At 28.8% G+C, this 23,781-nt stretch overlaps 1 protein-coding gene across 1 annotated transcript in view; it reads left to right on the forward strand.

The window, feature by feature from the left end:
* Nucleotides 1-3,453: 3,453 nt before the first annotated feature.
* LOC107438301 (uncharacterized) overlaps nucleotides 3,454-23,781 on the forward strand; it is a 94,340-nt gene continuing 74,012 nt past the window's right edge. The window contains exon 1 of the mRNA XM_021146079.4: nucleotides 3,454-3,581. The gene's annotated coding sequence lies outside the window, so the exon portion shown is untranslated. The remainder of the gene's footprint in view (nucleotides 3,582-23,781) is intronic.

Below are 23,781 nucleotides of genomic sequence, written 5' to 3' on the forward strand. Positions count from 1 at the left end.
TATTGTTGTTTTATTTGCTTAAGAAGTTTTAAAGTTTATCTTAATAGGGATTCCAACATGTGTTTATAAAGAGCATAGCTGTACAAAAAGATCATTTGAAGAATTGTTTGTATCATTAAAGTTAAAAGGAATCATAAGTTTTACCTAAAAATAAAAGTAAAACAATTGTATTGGTTTGTCAGCCATGGAGATCTTGAGGGTGAAGGCTTCATGATATCCACCAATAACATGATGTTGGCAATATTGTGCACTGTCTGCTTTTATTCCAATTTTAAATTGGATGGGCTTCTAACCGCCGCCATGAATAAGAACTCGGGTCCAACATAATGACAGTTCAGTGAGTTAACCAGTGTGCCATCATATCATTAATTAATTAAAGTAAAAATAATTAACTAAAATAAGAATAGTTATTTAAAATGAGAATAATTAATTAAAATAAGAATAGTTACTTAAAAATAATTACTCCTGTTTTCCAAAAATAATTTCGATTTTAAATATCAATTATTGCATTTATTGTGATCACAAATTTAGCTCTTGTCAATTGCTTTGAAAAAAATTTCAATGTTTTGAAAAAGAAGCTACACAAATTATTAATTCTTTACATTGGAGTTTTGATTCAAGAATATAACCTTGAATTTACATATATAGTTTTATGCATATATAATTAAGATCCTAGTTTCATAATTAACTTAATTGCTAATAAAACTTGTATTTATTTGTTTATAATTAAGTATATTGTTTATTTTTGGCTTTTCCTTGTCTTGTGCACATTAACAAAAAAAATCATGCTTTTTATGTTTTTTAAATGTGCCATTAACCTACCAGCTACTGTGGCTTTTAAATCTATATTTTTCCTAAAATTTAAAAGAGTATCAAAATTTGTGCTTCAACATGCTTAACATGATATTGACCACTGAGATATTTCAATAATTCAAAGGTATGTATTAAGCACCACTTGACATTTGTAAAAGTTTTTAAGTACTCTCTAATTTTTAAAACATTTACTTGCTTAATTCTCATTTCACTGCTACTTTAAATACTTAGGAGAATACTTCAAATACTCTACTTTATCAATCTTACAGTCAGTACATTGTATCATTATCATTCAGCTTTGTATTTCTGATTGATGTTTGTCTCAATTTTCTCTTCTAATCGTATTTATTAATGCTGCATTTTTTTAAAAGTTTTATTACCATTTTTGTTTAATTTTTAGAAAAGTAACTTACCCTTACAAATTTTACTTTCAATGCATTTTGCATTTTATAGCAGAGCTTTAAACTGTACATTGCTTTCAATGTCGTACTGAGGTACTCAGTTTACTTAGCTTTTGTTTGCAAACATATTAATTACTGTATCAAATTAGTATTTACAACGATATTTCATATGTTTTCTAAAGTTTTGCTCATTAATATTTATAATAAAACACATTTAAAAACTTATAAACATTTTAGCTAATAGTACATACTAAAACAGTAATCTTAAGAATTATTGCAAATAGATTGCTATCCTGTGGAAGTCAAGGTCCTTCATGGACTGTAGAGCTGAGTTGTAACAAGTAACATACTGAAACATTTTAGCTAATTATGCATTTAGCTGATAATATATTTTAAAATGTCAAGTGATTGGAGATCATGTACCGTATTTTTAAACTCTTAAATATTTATTTTCTTTTAATTGTTATGTTACCAGACTCGGTTTTTATTGGTTACTATGCTTTTGTCGATTTGCTTCATGTTTGTAAAAATGGAATCTCCCAAATCAAATTTTAACTGCTATCTGACTAGCTTAAATTTTAACTAGACTGCTGTGCTGAATGAAAATGCAAGTTTAAATATTTATCTGACCGTTAGCAAAACTATTTATCACCAAAAAGCGTTCATAATTGATTTGAATTTTGACTGTTTTTGCGCTAGTTAAAGTTTTTAACTGGAACTGTGTATGTAATTACATTTCATGTTTCTATTGCTTGCTGAATTGCCTGAATTGAAACTTTATCATGAAATGAAATATCAACTCCTTTCCCCTTCTCTGGCATAAACAAAATCACAGGCACAAAACTAATGAGAGAAAAACATAATGAAAGTTTTAAAAACTAAATTTCTCCACTGACAAAAAGAGGAGAAAATTATTTTATTTTTTTGTCAAACCTAAAATAAAAAACGTCAAGTGTTACACTTTTATAATTAACTTCTATCACAAACGCTTTTCACTTTAGGTTAGGTTCATAGTGCTGGATTCTGATAGTTATCACGATTTTCTGATTTAATTATGTTTTATCACTAATCATTTTAAATAAAATTACATATAATTTTACCATCAGCCAACCAAGCTTTGCAATCATTTCAAAAATTTTGTAAAATTTTTTCATAGCTTGCAGAACTGATCAACTCATAGTTTGCTAAACATGAAATAAAGAAGAAAAAAAATTTCTTCCAAGGACCATTATAGTAAATTATTTTATTAATAATTTACCTTTAACTCTCTTTTATAGGTGCTTATAAAACTAATTACATTAAGTAGTTCTTAGTTTTAAAAATGTATTCGTTCACTCAACACAATAAGTTAATTTCTTCACATTATTATTTGACCTATACTTTCTAACAAATAATATGATTAAATTTATTTAAAAAGTATTAGTGAGACATTTTGTTATAATTTTTAATTTATCTTTTTGAACCTTTATTTTGGATTACTTAAAATTTACAAATGCTTAAAATAAGTAAGGAATAAAGTTTATAACTGTTCTCGTCTTAAATATTTGGAAATATAATAAATATTCCCAAAAAATTGTGATTTCTAAGCAATTCAATTTTTAAAATTTGCCTATTTAGTTTAGTCTATTAATATTTCTTTACTATTTGGGAAACTGGACTAAATCAGTACAAATATCTAAAGCTTCATTTTGTAAATCAATAGCTATTCCTTATCAAATATTTATCAGATTTATTACTTAATTTATATATAAATAAAAGGAAAAAAAATCTGGTTATAGTTTATTTTAATATTTAAAAAAAGATAATTATTCATAAAATCAAAATATTCAACCTACCAATTTTTTAATTGTATACTTTTATTTATTTAATACTTCTAAACCTTAATTGTTATTAATTTGTTTCCCTTCTACAGAAATGCACGAAAACCCACTTCTTAAACTGCATTTTGAATTTGCCTCCTAAAAATTTTGACTTTTTTCTTTCCCCCACCAATAATATTGGAAACTTTTTTTTGTGAAAATAAAGAAATCCTCAGCTTGGAAATGTCTTTAGCTGGCAAGTGACTAGTTTTTATAGGTTTTGAGTTCTCTTATCAATGTTTTTAATAGCTCCCGTACTCTTTAAAAACTAAAATAAAGCAGCTCTTCGAATCCGAAACCAACGAGAATTTTGATAGAGACAATCTTCGTTTGGCAACACTGAGGCAAACAATTGCTAGCGCCATCCATCGGCGAAAAATGAATTCAAGGAACCGCTGCCACTGTTTACCATATGAGCGTCTGCGTTCAGCTGTAACCTTGATCATATGCGACGGCTTACATATCTGCCTTTTTATCTTTGCATAGGAGATGCATCATAAGGAGAAGGGTGAGTTCTCTTATCATAACATTTGGCGGGAAATGTGTATTGAGGTTGGCGCATATTTTGTTCAGGCGATAAGTGTTTTCTTAAATCTTGTTGGTTTTCTAAAAGAAGACATACCGCTGACATTTTGCGCAATCGAAGATACTGGTAGCTAAGCATTCTATCATTTAAGAGCAGTGCGATAATTCATTTTTGGAGAAGATTTATTTATCTTCATAAAATTTCGGGACTTGTAATCTCATTCAACTATTTATAGTGGAAAATAAATTTTGAAACAAAATTTTTAATTTCGAGTGGGAGTATAAGAAAAATTTTATTTTTTATTCTTAAGTATTTTTTTTTTTAAAGATTTCTGTTAGGCTTGTTTTATGGTTCATGAATATTAAGTATAAAATATACATCTTTTTTTTTTTAAGTAGACTGTTTAAATTATTTTTCTTCTTTAAAATCATAATGAAAAAAAAGTTCAGTTATTCTAAAAGTTATTAATTTTTAAAATATTTTTAACAACAACAATAAGTTGTCAAAAAAAAAAATTACTGATTTATAAATGATTATTCTCTTGCAATTAAAATAGTTTTTTTTTTTAATAAAGTGTTAATATTTATAGAATTGATTTATTAAAATTATTTAATTGACTAATGGAGAAATAAATTTTGGGGATAAAATAAATATTTGAACTAAATAGAAAAAAAACTCGATTAAGTTTTTTTTTTTTTTCGTCCATTATATTTAAATACGCTCTCTTATAACCTTTTAGGACACTTTTAACTTAAACCAGTCGTGTACTATCTAATTTTTCATTTACTATTTTCTAAATTGAAAATATTATCGATTTTTTTTTTTTGTTGCTTTTTTTCATAGAAGCTGAAAAAAAAGTGAAAAGAAAAAAGAGGAAAAAATCCCTTTCACGCGTGTTCTTTAAGGGTAATTTATTATTTGGAAAAGCATTTTCCCTTTCTCTGGTTGATTTCTTGTACCCGTCGAAGGCAAATAACCGGGTCAGAAACAAGAATGATACATGTGGATGGTTTTTGGGATTCGTTCCGGATCGCGAAGGGGGGAAAACAAAAATCTCATTATTCGTTTTTCTACAGCTCTGTTTCTAAGATTGCGTGATAGAATATTGAGATTTATTTTTTGCTCGATAGCTATTTTATTTGATTACATTGAATAAATGTATCTCTTGTAAACACTATTTTCTATCATTTGTCATGAAGCCGGCTTTTTTTAAATTCAGTCTTCCAAATTTATGTAAAATTTGTTTGTTTTCTGTATTAGGATTATTATTATTAGCTCCGTAATTATTGAAGGATAATATGCTTTGCCAAGGATTTTTATTATTATGAAATGTTTAATTTAAAATTTTGTTGTCCGGTAATGGTTTAATGGTATGGTTTAAAATGTTGAATGGTAATTATATTTACTGGTGTTTCCGCATGTCTTTGAAAAACTTAACGTGTTACACTAAAGCTAGTAGGCTTTTTTAAAGATACTATTCGTGTACTAAACGAGAACTGTTTAATGTTTAGAGATCTGATTTTTTTATAACGATGCATTTTTTTAAATATAAAATAATGCATAATGTTGACCGCAAAGGTCAACATTATACATTATTTAAACCGATACCAGGAACATTATTTAAACCTACCGATACCTACATTATTTAAACCGATGCAGGATAGCAGGAAACCTTATTGAATAAGGTTTCCTGTTATCTCTAATTTATGATTATCCATTTTAACATAAAAAATATACATTCATTTCTTTTCTTCTCTTCTATGATTTAAAATTTTAGCATGTATTTAAAATTAAGAATATTCTTAAAATACTGTAGCAATGTTTCTTTTTTTTTTTTTTTTTTTTTCAATTTTCTTGTGTTATTTATTATTTTCATTATTTATTTCAGTATTTTAGTCAAATTTAGTACATTACTTTTCATTTACACAAAAATCCGAAAAGGTTTTTTAAGATTCTCCTTAAATCTTTATTTTAAATATTCTTGCTCACCTTCTTTTTGTATTGCTTTTACCATTTGGTTAAGCAAAACAATCTGTGTGATGATTTTTAAAGACAACATTTAATTTATTTAACTTTTTAACAAGAACATTTAATGAGCACTTTTCACGATTTTTTTTTCAGTAATTGTCTGAAATCTAGACTAGAATTTCCTGTCAATTTTACACCTACCTGAAATGTTCGGAATTGTACAGTAAAAGAAAATTTATAAATGAAGAATTTGGAATAATAAACCACCTTTTCAAATTTTTTCAGAACAGCACTTTTTTAATGAGTTTTCATTTAAATAGTGAGCAACACCGCTACTTTAATATAGACAAAAAGCTATTTAATAGAAATTTTAGAAACTTGAAAAGTAAATACCTAGAAACCATACTAAGAAATAATTAGATGTAAAAACATCACCTTTATAAAAGGTCAGCTTAGCACTATATCCCCATACCTTACAAATGTAGGCTTAATTAAAAATGTATATATATGTATATGAGATATCTCATATATATATATCTCATGTATATATATTTATATATTGGAGAAGTTGTTTACCAACCAACCTCTGTATTAAATGACGTGTTATGAGCTTGAGATTCTAAAACTCTACATTTGAAATTTCAACTCTAACTGATCAGTACTCTGACCAGACGTCATAATGATATTACATACGTAAAATTATTAGAAATTTTCATAATTTACGTCATTTTTAGGTAATCTATAATATATTATAACAGAAATATTTGATCTGAACACAGTAGCAAGATCACAGTCTACTACCTCTTTAACTCTTTGCCTAAACAGATTGTTGTTTTCTAATTAAACGGTTGTGTACTAAATTCAGTACTTAATTTTGAAGTTATGAAAACACTTTAGAGGTAGAAGTTTGTGTCGTTTTTAGTCTGGAACCTCGTTTTCTAGATTATGTACTTGACAAAACTTTCCGTTAACAGATCCAAGTAATGGAAAATTCTTATAACGCTTAGAATTTTGTTTAAAAACTTAGTTTTCAACATTCCCTAGATACTAGACAATTCATGTGTTTTTTATTGAAAAGAATCATATCCCGTTTTATTATTAAGAATTGGAATTAGATTTCATTCATTGATAAGCTTCGAATTTTAATTTTCAGACTATTTCCTCAAAGCCGTTCGAAAAAAACTATATTAGTTTCGTACTATCTGTCGATTGTTGTAACTGACATGTCTCTATCCTTGTTAAGAACAGTGATTTTAATCGCCTTCGTTTACAATTTTGTAGAATCCGGAATTTGTGATTGCTCCCGATCGTTTTCCTGGTAAGAGGGAGTGGTCAGGTGAATCTCCCGGGAAAGTCGTCAGAACGTTGGAGGGACACTTTTGGAAGCAAATCTCCCTCCCCTCTTTTCCTCAGGCGACCCCTTCCTACGTGTCTCTCATCTTGAAGACTTTGGGGGAGGGGCGGAAATCACTGGACTGAACTGTCAGTGTGGGGGGGATTGCGCGCTCTGTGGCATGCAACCAGCACAAGCGCCTCTGCTCGAAAGGGGGAAATAGTCATTCATCTATCCGCCTTTGCGCCCCTGGTCAAAGATCTCTTGGATTGAACATAGGACCGCCCCGTGACTGAAACTGGAGATTAGAAAGAGTGGATGGAAGCTCCCTACATCAATATCTTTGGGAATATCTGGACCTTTGTTTCAATGTCCCTTTCCGACAAAGGGATTACTTCTCTGTAAGACTAGATATAAAACTAATACTCACAAGTAATTTTAAACAAATCAATAAGACAAGGTTTAGTTTATTATTTCCAAGTTAAAGTAAATTTCTGAGAGCGTGTTTTATTTATTTATTTTCCAAAACATTGTCTTTCTTTTCTATTTGAAAGATTTGTTAGTTGGAAAAAAAATTTGATAGGAAACACTCTGCTAAAGTTATAGCAGTGGAAGTAAATTTTTGAGTATGTTTGATTTTCAATTTGTTATGGTCCGTTTCCATTTGAAAACATAGTCGAAAGAAATTGTAAGGAAATAATTAAAAAACGCTTTAAGTACTACTAAAATGTATAACGTAACAGTGTAATAAATTAGAGATACTTATGGTTTCAGGGTAATAAAAGTAATTTTGAAGTTAAAGTAAATTTTTGAGAGCGTGTTTTATTTATTATTATTTTTTTCTTTTCAAAACATTGTCTTTCTTTTCTATTTGAAAGATTTGTTAGTCGGGAAAAAAAATTGATAGGAAACACTCTGCTAAAGTTATAACAGTGAAAGTAAATTTTTGAGTATGTTTGATTTTCAACTCGTTATGGTCCGTTTCTATTTGAAAGCATAGTCGTAAGAAGTTATAAAGAAATAATTAAAAAACGCTTTAAATTTTACTAAAATGTATAACGTAACAGTGTAATAAATTAGAGATACTTATGGTTTCAGTGTTATAAAAGTAATTTTGATGTTAAAGTAAATTTTTGAGAGCGTGTATTTTTTAATATATTATCATTCTTTTCTATGGGAAAGCTTTTTTAGTCAAAAAAAGTTATTGGAAAATACTCTGTTTAATACTAAATTTATTACGTAACAATGAAAATTAATTTTCGCTAGTGTGTATTTTTCAACACATTATTATTCGTTTCTATTTGAAAACTTAGTCGTAAGAAATTGCATGGAAATTATTTGGAAAAAATATATATTCTAAGTACTACTAAAATTTATAACGTAACAGTGAAATAAATTGAAAATATTTTTGGTTTATAAAAGTTAGTAAATCTCAGTTAGCAAAAGGAATCATATTAACAGCATGAGAATTATTATCTAAGCACCTAGAAACTAGTAGTAAGGAGAAGAAAAAAAATGAATAAATGCGAATAACTATTTATATGATAAAAAAATGTTCAGGTACAAAAGTATAATCTTCGTGATTCAAATAGTTTATCTGTTGGTACTGATCAATAAGTCAATAGAGCCGTGGTGGCTAAGGGGATAGAGCGCTCGCCTCCACGTGAGGTGACAGAGGTTCGCATCCCAGTGATGGCTGGCCGATACAAATTCTGCACCCGGCTTGCACCAACTACAGTGCTGGCGTAAAATATCCTCAATGGTAGGTGGATCATAGAGTAGAGTCTCCTTGCCATCAGGCTAACCGTGGAAGGTTTTCTTCTTTATGTAATGCAAATGCGAGTTATATCCATCTAAAAAGTTCTCCAAGTAGGCAAATTTCTCCCGATACTTGATTCAAGAGTTCCCTTGTCTTCTGGATTGGATTCCAAATTACAAGGCTACGGAGTTGAGCATTGGTGGTCGTAAACTCAAAATTAGGTTGACTGTTCAACGACGGATATTAAATAAGTTGTGATTTGTATTTTATTTATTTATTTATTGAAAACAAAAGCACATCTTCATTGAATAAATTTGCCAGAAATTGATGAGACTCATATTAAGCACTTTCGCGAATAAAGACGAAAAGTCGAAATTTAAAAATTATATCATCAGCTCATTTAATTATTTATGTTATAAACAATATTATTTTATTGCATTATAAACAAAAATATTTTTATTCTATTTTACGTTTTGATATTCTTCTTTCAAAATAATTTCTGAATTCAAAATATTTTTGCATTCATTTTTATTGACTCAAAATAGTCCCATGTAAAAATCTTTTTAAAAATAAGTTTAAAAAAATTATGCATGCAATTATTAAAGTTGATCTCAACATTAAGTTTTCAGCTACTTAATCGATTATATATTAGTAACAACGGTGCTTTCAATAACCAAGTACGTTTTTGACACTGTTTTATTAAATTTAAGAATAAAAGCGTTTTTTTTAAACCATATAAAAATAAAATCTGTTTTTTAATTATATAAAAATGTAAAAAAATTTATTTTGTTAATAATCTGTGCGTTTTCTAACATGTATGAATTTACAAAAATTAAAATGTAAAATATGCTTTTATTAATTTTTTATTTTATTATATTTTTTATATATATATTTTAAAAAATGACAAGGATGTTAGTGACCCGAAATGTTAGTCACTAATCAATCAGTCGTCTATCTACATATCCACCATTGAAAAATTTTTGTTTTTAAAAAAAATTATTTAAAGAAACTATTTTAAATACATGATCGATTGTCACCAACTTGTTCCAATGAGTAATCATGATTCAGACAGATCTAGCATAAGCATATACCACAGTGATTTTATTTTATTTATTTTATTTATTTATTTATTACTTTTTTTTTAGTCATCCGAACTTGTAGTCGACCTTTTTTTTTCCAAGTGGCTCGAAACAAAATTAATACGCTCAATATTCTCCTTTCCAATGTTATTATAAAAGATTAAAGACTTTTTAAAAAATTATCGATAGGATTAGCAAGTAGTATTTCACTCATTTTTGCATTATAGTGTGATAATTTTTAATAACACATTTTGTTTTGTTGTATGACTAATGTATTTTATATTGGCACTATAATTAATTATAATGCCAATATAAAATATTATAGCTAAGTATAGGGTTCACACCAACAATGAATATTTAGTGGTTCATTAGATCCACTTAGATATTCATTAAGTGGTCCAAAACCTTATTATGTTCGATAACTTGAGAAAAAAAATCGAACTTTACAATACCTCATGTTATGGTACACAACAAAGTTATTAATCACTCAGGGGGTGGAGCGTTCACCTTCCAAAGAGGGAAACCGGGTTCGAATCCCAGCGATGGCTGGTCGATACGAATTCAGCAAGGCGATACGGCTCGCAGTTACTATAATGCTGACGTAAAAATATCCTCGATGGCGGATCATGGTTCCCCTTGCCATCCTGCTAACCGTGGATGGTTTTCGAAGTTTTCCTCTTCATGTAATGCGAATACGGGTTAGTTTCATCAAAAAGTCCTCCTCGAAGGCAAATTTCTCCCAATACTTGATCCAGGAGTTCCCTTGTCTTCTGGATTGGGCTCAAAATTGCAAGGCTGTGGAGTTGAATATGAGTAATCTTAAACTCAAAATTGGATCAGCTGCTCAACGACGGTTATGAAATAAAGTAAAATCATCCAATATTGATTATTGTATCGCTTGGATCAAAGTAATTAATCTTTGATTCAATATAAAGTAGTTAAATACAAAAAGGAATTTTTCTCATTCATACTTTCTTGAAAGAAATCCGAGTCTTGGAAAAGCTCCCTTACTTCCTCTGTAAAAAAGTTTCCCTGCCTTTATGATTACTTTGCCGTAAAACATACACAAAGGGGGTTAAAGGTTATTCTGTGTTTCTATTCAGAAATCTGATTTATTTTAGCGGTCCTCTTTATCTTTTTTTTTTTTTTTTTTCATTTAGTCATAAGCTGTTGAGTAAAAAAAAGTTATAATTAAAATAAAATAAAAGTATAATTTATTTAAAAAATATTAAGTTATTGACAAAAAGTATTTTTCGTATGAAATATGCCATTATTAGCTTTGGAATTGTGTGTAATATATAAGATATTGAGTTTGAAAAGTATTACATTGCATTTTTTTTAATCGCATTTTATTTAAAACAAAATTTTAAAATTGGTAATTAGGAAATGAATTCAAAATTCCTTGATTTATAAAATCATTTGACTAAATCCCTTTTTTTTTTAATAATAATAATAATATTGTATCAGTAATTTGAAAATTATAAAATGTCTATATTTTAATTTTATTCTTAAAAATATTTTTCTTATTAACAGGGTTGCATAAATATTTAAATAATATAAAATATGGTAAATGTTTGACTTAATAACATTTTAAATATTTAAGTTCACCTTCTTTTCATTTATGTACTTAATTACTTAACTATTTTATGTTTGAAAAGAGCGAATTATTTCGATTTTTAATTATGACTTTTTAATGATTAAGTTAAAACATCTCACTTTGATCTTTAAAATTTAATTGATAATAAGCAACGCATTTTTTAAACACGTTATAAAGTCATATAAGCTTTGACTGGAAAAATTCATTTAATTGAAATCATTTCATATTAGTTGTTTGCTCATTGGATTATGTGAGCAAAATTTGCTGCTTACTAAAAATTCTTTTAACTATTTCTTAATTATTAATATCATATTGAAAAATCTCTCAGTTTTTATTATAAGTCTATAAAATTTAGTTACAAGTTTCAAATGTTCTTTTTAGCGAATTTAATTTCTAAAAGCGAAATTCAGTGCTTCGAATAAATAAATTCGCATCGGTCTTTGAGTAATGCAACATATCAAATTATTATTTTTTTTTTTTTTGTATTTTTAGACTTGTATTCCTTTGAAAAAAATGTTAGGCTTTTAAGTGAAAAATGGTATTATTTGAAATAGATTGCTTCACTTCAATTTTAAAATATCTTTTGGTTGAACTCTAAGAGCATTTTATTTTATTTTATAACGGATTTAAAAATAATCAGCTAAAAATAAAAAGCCTAAATAATTAACTATTCTCAAACTTGACAGAAAGAAAATAAATTAAAACTTCCGCTTTTAATTACGAATCGTTCTTCTCAAAATTGTCACAAATCTGTAGGAGGAAAAAAAAATTCTTAAAATTGTCTTCCAGAAAATCGTCTGCTGAATCCAGAACAAAGCGATGCGCATACAAGAAAACAATTACATGTCGCCGTTCGTCTTAATCGATTTCTTCTAGGATAAAATTAAGTTCAGACGATTTCTGTGATTATTTTAGCTGGGAAATGAAAAACAGGATTCTGTCACGCGATCTGATTCAAAGAATTTGCACGGTACTTTTCTGGAACAAAATTAGACTAATTCAATGATGCTTTATTTATTTAAATACCAAGATCGTTTTTAGTATTGTTTATAAATTTTTTAAAATTTATCTAAGAATGTAGTTTTGAAACTTTGAACTTTTAAGTTTTTACCTTAAAAAAGTAAGCTATAGTAATATTTTATTTTTTTAAGGTAAACATTTAAGAGTTCTTAGTTTTAAGTTCTTTTTATATCGGTTTGATTTTTTTTTATCATAACTTAATCAGAGACGGAACCAATAAGAAGGATATTCTTATTGGTTCCGTCTCTGATTAAGTTCGTCTTAATCGATTTCTTCTAGGATAAAATTAAGTTCAGACGATTTCTGTGAGGATTTTAGCTGGGAAATGAAAAACAGGATTCTGTCAAGCGATCTGATTCGAAGAATTTGCACGATACTTTTCTTGAACGAAATTAGACTAATACAATGATGCTTTATTTATTCAAATACCAAGATCGTTTTTAGTATCTATATTACATAAAATCTAATACGTATGTATCAATAAAACCGATGATATTTCTTTTCTCGCGTTGGCAACAGTTTTCATTTTTAATTGATAGGATTCGGCGTGCAAGAGCACGTAGTGTGCATCATATTTCTAATCGGGTGAATTCTCACCAAATTATCAAAAAAATTCTCACAAAATTATCTTCATCGAAGCCGACGCTTTACATCCGGCGTTCAGTACTATTTCATATTGTTTTACAACACATGGTTTTAGCCCTTTGGTGGGAAAGACTTTAAAACAAAACTTGCAACAGTTACTTTTCTCAACAACTAAAATTTAGAATAGTGTGATTAAGAAAAATATGCGAACTGTTTTCAATTTTAAATTAATATTGAAATGCACAGGTTTAGAATTTTCTACAGTGAAAAGTTTTCGGAACTTCAGTGTTCAAAAAAGTATACAAAAGCTAGACGTTAAGAACGTATCCAATGAGCGAGCAAAGCGAGCATCGGATTGCGAAGCAATGCGAAATGAACTGCGAAAGCAGTTTCGGGGTTGGCGAGCGCCAGCGAGCAGGGGGCGAAGCCTCCTAGTTGTTTATTAATTTTTTAGCATTTATCTAAGAATGTGGTTTGGAAACTTTTAAGTTTTTACCTTAAAAAGTAAGCTATGATAGTATTTTTTCTTTTTTTAAGGTAAACATTTAAGAGTTCTTAGTTTTAAGTTATTTTTCTATCACTTTAATTTTTTTTATCATAACTTAATCAGAGACGGAACCAATAAGAAGGTTATTCTGAAATTTCAAAATTACTAATTTTCGAAACGCTTCCCTTATATTTTGAGAGTTGTGGCTTATTCTGGATTTTATATCGGAGTTGGTGTAAAACATTTTCAGCTATTACGAGGTATAAAAAAAATGGACTTCAAAGTTTTAATTTTTATAAAAAATATTCTTCATATTTAAATAGAATTATTATTTTGGATAATCATAGTCACGTTAGTTTTATCATTATCAATCTCATTAATGTTTGATCTTTCGCTTGGAGTACAAGTTTAAAAAATCTTTTAATCCTATTTTTTAAAATATTTAGCCTTTTAAAGGGTTCATATTAAGCTTGGATTGGAAAAAGTTTCCGCTGCAAAACGAGGTTTAATAATAAAACGAGGCACCTGATAATAAAACGTTTTATGAATATAAATATTGATGAAGAAATTTTCTTATACAGGCGACATTCAGTAATGTTTTTTTTTTCTTTACATAGTAAAATTTTTTATAAAAACGTAATACCAACACGATATCTGTTTTAGTGATTGAATCAAATTATTTTGAATAAAACTTTTATTTTTATAAATTTTTGTTTAAAAAAATAAAGTATGAATGAGTCTGACTAAAATAGTTTACCTTTTAGAATCTTTTTTGTTTCATTTATAATACTTTTTTCATAAATTACAATAAAAATATTGCAAAGGAAATTTCTTAAAAGTAGAATTAATTCATTTATTACGTATTTATAATATTTATCACAATTAAAATGTAGCTAACGTGATATAAGTGCTAGAATTTAATTGTTTCTGAATTCGACGTTAAATGTTTTCGACGTAATATATGTTTTATAATTTAAAATTAATTAAAAATGGAATCAATTTATTTATTACGTATTTATAATATTTATCACAATTTATATGTAACTAACGTAATATATGTACTAGAATTTAAAAATGTTTCCGAATTCGACGTTAAATGTTTTCGACGAAATATATGTTTTAGAATTTAAAACTAATAAAAAATGGAATTAATGTATTTATTACGTATTTATAATATTTATCACAATTTATGTGTAACTAACGTAATATATGAACTAGAATTTAATTGTTTTCGAATTCGACGTTAAATGTTTTCGATGTAATATATGTTTTAGAATTTGAAATTAATGAAAAATGGAATCAATTTATTACATATTTATAATATTTATCACAATTTGTATGTAACTAACGTAATATATGTACTAGAATTTAAAAATGCTTTCGAATTCGACGTTAAATGTTTTCGACGTAATATATGTTTAAAATTTAAAATTAATGAAAAATGGAATAAATTTATTTTTTACTTGTTTGTCGTATGTATAATATTTATCACAATTAAATTGTACCAAACGCAATATATGTACTAGAATTTAAATAGATTTTTTTACTAGGACTTAAATAATTGCCAATCAAATAATATTTGTAGTCTAACTTTAACAATTATCATGTTTCCTTCTGTTATTTTATTTATTTAGCATAGTGTTATGAAGCTGCAAAAGCTAACAGAATTCAATTATTATTCTTATTGTCTTAACTTCAACAATTATCATTTTACTCTCTTTTTCATTATTATTTGTTCAATGTTTAATAATGAAACTACGAGGATGCAACAGCATTAATACGACTTTGATTATTATATATATTAAATTTAACAATTATTATTTTTCTTTCTTTTTTATTATTATTTTTTCAATGTTTAACAATGAAACTACGAGAATGCAGCATTTTTGAAACAGCATCAATACGAATTTCGATTATTATACATATTAACTTTAACAATTATTATTTTTCGTTCTTTTTTATTATCATTTAATGAATGTTTAATAATGAAGCTATGAGAATGCAACATTTTCTCAACAGCTTAAAAATGAATTTCAATGGTTATGCATATTATTTTCAAGAATTATTATTTTTATATCTGTTTAGTTGTTTATGCTTTGTGATGATGTTATTAGAAACATTTTTGTAACAGTTTTATCACAATAGAAATCAAAATTTAGAGAGGAAACACGTAGCAAAACCATAGTATCCAAAGCATGATGTCATATAAGAAACAAATGCGGCAAATTAGTAGACATTCTGTTTTAATGTTTTTATTCATTTGCTTTCGTCAAATATAGAAGTTTGTTAAAAATTTAAATATTCAAATATCGTTCATTATTTTTAACGAAATTTAATATGTTCAATTGTAAATGAGCAGCTCATTTTTGCTACTTTTTGATTTTATTACGGATTTCTTGGGAGCTACAACCATCCATTGATTTCGAAATCGATTGATTGATTTATTAAAATTCATTCTAAATGTACGTTTGTGATAACTACTACATTGCATTGCATTTATGATGAATACTGTGAAGAAGAAAAAATTTAAAATGTGCATTTAAAACTGAACAAATCTACACAAAGATTTTAATTTAAAAACAAAACTTTCAACCATGTGCTTTTGTTTATATTCGTATTTTAAAAACGACGTCATAGTCTGACGTCACTAGAAACCCTCCAATAAAAATATCATTAGAGGAATAAAACTTCCATAAGAATTCAAATTTCCAGTCATGAAGTGTGGTTTCCATGGAAACCAAAATGGCTGCTGATCAAGCACAAGGAAGAAACTGCAAACGGCGAGATGGGAAACAGTAAAAACTGTTTTCCCCGCAATTGGTTTGTTTAGTTGGGAAAACAAGTTCCCTTGTATCATTATTGAATTTAATACAAAACATTTAAAGTATTTAACAGTTTAAATTATGTTTATTTAATTTGATGAAGATTGTTTGAATGTATCACAAAAATAATGATATTTTGTGTAGTCTACAGTAGATACAAGATTTTAATTCGCTAATCATTAATTTTAAATTTCTGTTTACTTAGTAATCATTAATAATTGATAATAATCAATGATTTAGTAAACACTTTATGTATTTATTTATTTATTTTAAAGTCCATTAATTAAGCTAATTTTTGTTCCAGTTTTCTTTGTTTTAAAATATGTAAATAGCCAAACAAAAATATGTTTAGTTAAAAAAAATGTTTAATGTTTTTCAACAATTAAAAAAAAAATTTCAGCACTTTAAAAGAAACGGTGATGAGCTAGTTGTAAGCTAAGACTGACTGAGCTAGTTTTGAAAGCAATCATCTCACAATTTAAGATAATTTTTAATACTTAAATATATAGAATTGTAACAAGCTACTAGTTTCTCTTATATAGTCAAACCCCGTTATAGCGAACTCCCGGATTAAGTGAACGAAATGTTCGCTCCCGTGCCATGCTATACACATATAATATTATTTTTGTGTGGATATAATGAACCAAAAGAAGAGAGGAAATTGAATATTATGAACTTTTTTCCATCTTCGACTGATTTTTTTTCTTTATTTTTCTGAAAACAATGAAAACATAATACGGATAGTCCGATGACAAAGGGGTTACGACCATGATTTCTACCACTGGGAACACTTAGCGCCAACATACGAGTGAGCACTCGACAAGCTAAGGCTGAAAATTTTTACGTGGGTTGCTTCTTTCAGAAACAAGTGCTCTATGCCCTGAATCATCCCGGCTCTCATTATTTAAATGAATTTTTTTTAATCTCTATGGTATTATAGTTATCGAATCTGATGGCTTGAGCATATTTTTAGGTTTAATAATTCTAATCCTGTTAAAAAAGGTCACTTCTGCAATTTTACAATGTACCAGAAAAAGGAGAAACACCTCGCCTCGCAAGATGGATAGACTGTGTAGAGGCAAACCTTAAGATATTAAAGGTCAATCGTTGGTATACCATGGAGTCTGATAAAGTCCACTAGAGAAATCTTACTGAGGCAGCCTTGGGCTGTTGTTCATATGAAGAAGAAGAATATTGTAGAGTGTTTAGAGGCTCTGCTAACAATTTATTTCTGACTGCGTCATTTTAGCCAAATTCATTTCTTCCCGAAGTGCGTGAGCTTTTCCTTTAAAAGCTTAGTTTCTTCTGGGCAAAGATAGCGATACCTAGATTAACCCCTTGGGGACGGGTGATTCAGAAAAGCATTCGTACAAAATCAGAATCAAGTTGCAAATTAATAAAAAACGGTAACTTAAATGTAGTCGTTGCTAATTTGACAGACTTACTTTGCTTTTACTTTAATTATTGTTTCTTTAATCATATATATAATCAATGTTAATTCAAAGTATAACTAAATAGTTTTAATTTGAACAAAGTAATGGTGAATTAAATTAATCAAACAATTATAACTCCGCCCACAAATAAACTGCTGAAGATATACTTTGATTACCAGTTTTATCTTTTTACCCTAATTGATACGGTTTTATGCTGGCACGTATTTGTGACAGTCGGCGCGAAAGGGTTAATGATGATGAAATCTTCATCAATGATAACAATGCCTGGGTACACTAACTATACTTCCTTTTTTGTGTTTGTTTCTTTCTATTCTTCATTATTTTTTTGGTCAGACATAGTTACTAGCACTCTTTATTCTCGTTCCTCCGTTATATTGTTTGAATTAGCGCAGTACAGCCGTTCTATGTGTGTCCTTTAAAGTAAAATGTTTTTAAAATGTAACTAATCATCTTCAAACCGATATGGAAATATATAACTTAGGTTTAAAAATACTACAGTGTATTAAAAAGTAATATCTAATGTATTGAAAAGTTTAACGGTACATGATACTTTATATACAATTTAACAGCGTTGATGAAGGCTTCTGAGAATTTCCTCCTTAGAAGATTCGCAATTTTTAGGTCGAAAATGTTTGTGTCTGCCTAAAATCCTAGAATTCGCACAACAAAACAAACGAGGGCGGCCGACGTCGCCGGTGATCTCATCCAAAACGAACGTCGATCGATCGCTCTTACCCTTCCCTCCTTCTGACGGGGGTGGTCGAAGGTGGGGGAGGTGTGCGTGGGCGGGAGGGGTGGACAGAGTGCGAGGAAAACTTTTTTCCGTCGTTTCCTTCCTTCAGTTCGGCCGTCCAAAAAGAGAAAAAGGACGAAAAAAAGTCCTTTTTTTTCTTTTTTCTTTCCTAGGCTAGCGAGAATCTCGGGCAAGGCAAAAGCAGGGCGGCAGAAGCGCAGAGAGAAAAATAAGAGGAAAAAAGTGCTAAAGAAAAGAAAGAAAAAAAGAAGTGGGGAAGATCCCTAGTTGCAATCGATACAGTTCTTTACTTAGTTTCATTTAAGAAAAGGATCAGCTTTTAATTTATTTTACTTTTTTTTTTTTTGAAGTACCTTTTTTTTTTTAGAAATCCGGATACCTGCGTTTAATTAGATACCGAAGAGGCGACCGATTATCCGAAAAGATTTTGTAGCTTTGTCGGAATAATTGGGGGGGGGGGAGAAAGAAAAAAATAAAAGGGGGAAGAAAGTCGTTCGCTTTCTACTTTGTCTCCCTCGCGTGGACTCAAGGAAAGGAATTTATTCTGTGGGTTGAAAAAATTTTTAAACAGTGTCTTGCGGTTTCACCCTTATGTGAAGAGAAGTTCATTCTCTAAGAAACATACTAACTTCATTTGAATGAGAACTCTTTTTATTACCTTCAACGCCCCCTTTTCAACTTTCATAAATTCTTTTCCGAAAAGAGGAGTTCTAAAGAGAAGGGTAAATACGCATGTTAAGACGTATCGGGGATGCTTTGGAAATCAAATGTTCAAAGAATACTTCATAATTTTCTAAGGTACTTGAAAGAAAGATAAACTGAACGTTTTATAGAATTGTTCTAAAACTAAACACTGAGAAATGAATAACATTTCCTAAGGAAAAGAATATTTAAAAAGCGATCAAGCTTTTTTAGGAGTTTAATTATAATATTAGTAAGAAGTAATAAACTACCATAAAGTTGAGAAAAAGTAGTTTACTTTAATTACTCCTTGATCTTTACGTTTAAAAGTTTTTCAATTGGGAGAAAGTTTGGTGTCTTTAAATTGCAAAACGAAATCTTCCTGGAATAACACATTACCAGCCTAAATTGTTTTATTAATAAAGATTTCTTAAATTTTAGGTCGCATTCGCATTGTTAGATTTATGAGTCATCACAGAAAGAACTTAGTCTAACGTATAACGTAAAAACTGTGGCTCAATATCTCTACGAATTTGATGTTGAACAACCCTAAAAATTGTGTGATAGAACGCTTTTTTTTTTTGCCAAGTTTATTAAATGGAGCTTTCATATATATTTTAAGGGGTATATGAAAGCTCCTAACATCGAAAATGCAATAAGTTTACACTAAAATCACTTTCCTTAACCCGATCATAAAATATTTTCACTTCCAAAAACTCCAATCTTGGCGCGTTTTGATATCGTCTCTAATTGCTTGCAATCCATAACAACTTGGCGAGTGTTGCTGTTATATATGCAGGGGTCTGTCCAAACATTTTGTGAAAGGTCCTGTTTTTATAAAATTGTGAAAGAACTACTCATAATTTCTGAATATAAAATAAGCGTTAAGTGACATTCTTTCAACCAGGGTCCTGCTTTTGTGAATTTGTGCAAATAGGGTCCTGTTATTTGAAAAATTGCTAAAAACCTTTTCAAGAAGTTTTTAAATTGTAAATAGATACAAGATTCTGCTCAACAATTGCTGCTACTAAATTAGAGATGCAACATACAAATATTTGGTATTTAGCCTACACTGTTCAACACAGAATATTCATTTCGGAAGAATAATGGAAACAAAATCACTCACAATTTTAATAATTTCAATTGACATATTTTAAATAACACAACTTAGTAATGTATCGCTTTTGATTTGTTAAGCATTAAGTAAACTTAAACAATTTTTAAATTTATAATATTTTACTTAAAAAATTGCCAGAAATTAATTTTTGATTATATAATATTCTATTAAGTAATTTTATGAATAAATATAAATTGATCAATTAGAATACTACATACTATTTTAGGGAAACTTGGAAAAATTAGTTTGTGTCTAACCGTATTTTCTTTTTTTTTTCCCCTGGGGAGGATTTATTCGATTAACAAAACAATAATGAAGATAAACAAATTTGTGAAGGATCCGATTAAAAGATAAATTATTTTGTGAAGGGTCCGTTTTTATGAAAAGATATTTTGTGAAGGGTTAACGGACCGATAAGTGTCAATATGTTAAAAAGCCACAGTTTTTTAAAAATAAAAAGCACTTGTGACCTAATTTTTTGATATTTTAAAAATAACTCCAATGCTGCATTACTTGGGCTTATAAAAATTTCCAAAAACTGATAATAAGACGGTGATTTTGATAATTTTCATCTGGATGAAGAAATGTCACCAAATTGATGATTTTTCAAAGAGTTCAATAAAAAAGTTTAATAACTATTAAAATATAAGTTATTTATCCGTTCTAAAGCCCAAATAATTCTTCACGGCAAGATGATATATAAAGTTTAAAATCATCGCTTTGCTTCAAATGTAAGGCACTTAAACTGTGGCTTTTTTATTTTCTTTAATTATACTTAATTTATGCATTGTACGATTTTTTTTCTTCTTAATTTTTTATTGTGCGGTTTGGCAACTTAGTTCATTTTGACCCACATAATTTCTCTTTTTGGTTTGAGAAGGATTTTTTTTTTAAGAAACTAAAACTATAACCACTGATTTTTCTCTTCAGTAGCTTTTTCATTGTGGTTTTTCACACTCATTTCCTAATATAAGACTTTTTTAGTATCGTTGAAAAGTTGGTTAGTAACTTTAGCTTTCTGTCCCTCTCATCTTTTTTTATTTATTTTTTTATATTATTTTTTTAGGAATTTAAATTTATTTTAGAAAAAATGCAAAAACGAGGAAATGCATATTTAAAAAAAATTCCCGTTTTTATGTAGAGTGTTTTTTATAAGTAAAATAAATATTGACTAATTATTCTTAATTAACTCGTGAAATTTAATATTTTCCTTACTATGACGACCGTTCATTTTTTGTCAATTTGTTTTATACTAAATCATTTTTTTTCCAGATTTTTTCGCATAATTAATTTATTTTGTATTTGTTTTCTCTACTTATGATAACCCGACAACAATCCGTTTTTTTTTTATTTGTCGGATATTAGTGAGACCTTAATGGGATACCTGCAAATGACGTAGCGTGGGTATCTCGATCCTGATTGACTGTTGAAACGTGGCATTTGCTTACGTTAGCTACTGTTCTTACCATTCTATTTCGAGAAAGCTAAAGCCGTCAAGTATCAATTCTCTTAAATGACCCATTCTATATTCTTTCACGAAGATTTCAATTCTTCAAAGACAGGCAGGAAACCATGTAGAACATAAACAAACTTATTATGCATCGAAGTTGCCAGGTACACAAAACAAAAATATATCACGGTTACTATAAAATACATAAACAAACATTAAATCTAATTTAAGTAAAAGACGTAGACGAGAAAGGATTGTACTTTATCAAATTCAATGTTCGATACGGCACACTATTTATTTAACTTCACGTTAATTAACATTCTAACTCATGTGGAGACACTTAGCCCAACTTTAACATGTTATTTTGCTTATAAACGATCAGCTGGAGCTGACGCCATAGGTCACAAATGTGGGTATCTGTGATCTTCTTCTCGAAGTGCAAGTACCCAATTAGTCGAAATTTTTTCCCGTTATTTTAGCGGTGGCGGCAGCCGACCTTTAAAAAAAATCAAGTATTTGCATAATTTAATCCTAACTTTAACTTTTTATTACCTAAGCAATTATTGTCAAATTATTATATATTTGTTAATACTAGTGGGCTGCGCCCCCTGCTCGCTAACGCTCGCCAACCCCCGAAAATTGCTACACAATCGTATATGGTTTGCTTCGCAAACCAAGCTCGCTTCGCTCGCTACTAACTTAGGTAAATTGCAAATGCACAAAATTCTAAGAATTCAAAATAATCATTCAAATCCATATAAAAACTTTTTTTTAAAAAGAAAATTACATCTTTTTAGTAGATACTAAGTCATTGAAATAAATTTGAATTCAAATAAATGACATGTAATTCGTTAAACCTATTAGAAATGTGCAATAGTATAATTCGTTATATAAATCAAAAATCGTCAAATAAATTCGTAATATATAAATTCGTGAAAAAAAGCGCTTTCGACAAAATACTAAAATAGAGATCTATCGACAAAGACTACTCACTTCTGCCTAGCTTAATAGTATGAGATTGCCGCAGCTGATGCTCTCTGGATACTTCAGTTTCCGTTTTTAAAAGCGCTATATGCTGAGCCACCACAGCTAGATTTGGCATGTGATATTTTTAGCGGCAATCATTGGTCGATTCGCCGTGTAAGAGAAATAGTAACGTAAACAAAACAAAGCAAACGTTGCCCCCGGTGGAAAAGAAATACAGCCAAAATTTGGGAGCCACGTAAGAGAATTATGTATATTAGATATATACCATACACCTATGCTGTGTATGTTCATCGAATCTGAATTTTACCTGGAAGCTATTCTTATCAACGTGTACGTTCAGAAAAATCGCTTCAACGTTGATCCAGTAAATCGGTACGTTGAACTGTGATATCGTACAAAACTTACAGCAACCTTAACGAAATGCTAAACTGAACCATGTTTTAGTTCAATTTAAAAGCATAGTATCGTGTAATCAAGTTTAAGACTTGTAATTACGTGGTTAATTACAACGAATTTGAACGATATTGTGGTTTAAAACTTGTCCATGATTTCTTACAGTGTAATATGTCCCTCATATATCATGAACTTCATCATCATCATCATATTGCTTGTATTTACATGACCGAATTTAACTACATTTTGTTTTTTAGTTTATTGATCTGCAAGTGCTCACACTAAATTATCATGTGACCATTATCACAGTATAACTAGCCTGATTATGACCAATGAACAGCATTTTGTAACACATCTTCGTTAGTCACGCATGTGGATCGGTTCGCTCACGTGCAACATCGTAGTTAATCTTGAGTTCCTATCATACTGTGACATAAATAACGTAAATGCCGTTGCAATGTATCTGCGTTACGCACATTTCGGAAATGGTTCGCCCAGCAGCTACATTTCAACTAATTTTGAAGCATACACGCTGAATTCTGACTTATTGCTTAACAACTGGATCTTTAACTTAACCTAGAATAATATTTTAAGAATAAACCGTCCCATGGTTTGGACAAACTTCACTAGTAAAACCACATTTTGTTACTGAAATATTTCATTAAAAGAAGAGAAAATACTTAAATATCTGAAAAA

This window comes from Parasteatoda tepidariorum, chromosome 3 (genome assembly GCF_982258835.1).
Source record: "Parasteatoda tepidariorum strain Cologne lab strain chromosome 3, Ptep-v5.0, whole genome shotgun sequence".
NCBI lineage: Eukaryota > Metazoa > Arthropoda > Arachnida > Araneae > Theridiidae > Parasteatoda > Parasteatoda tepidariorum.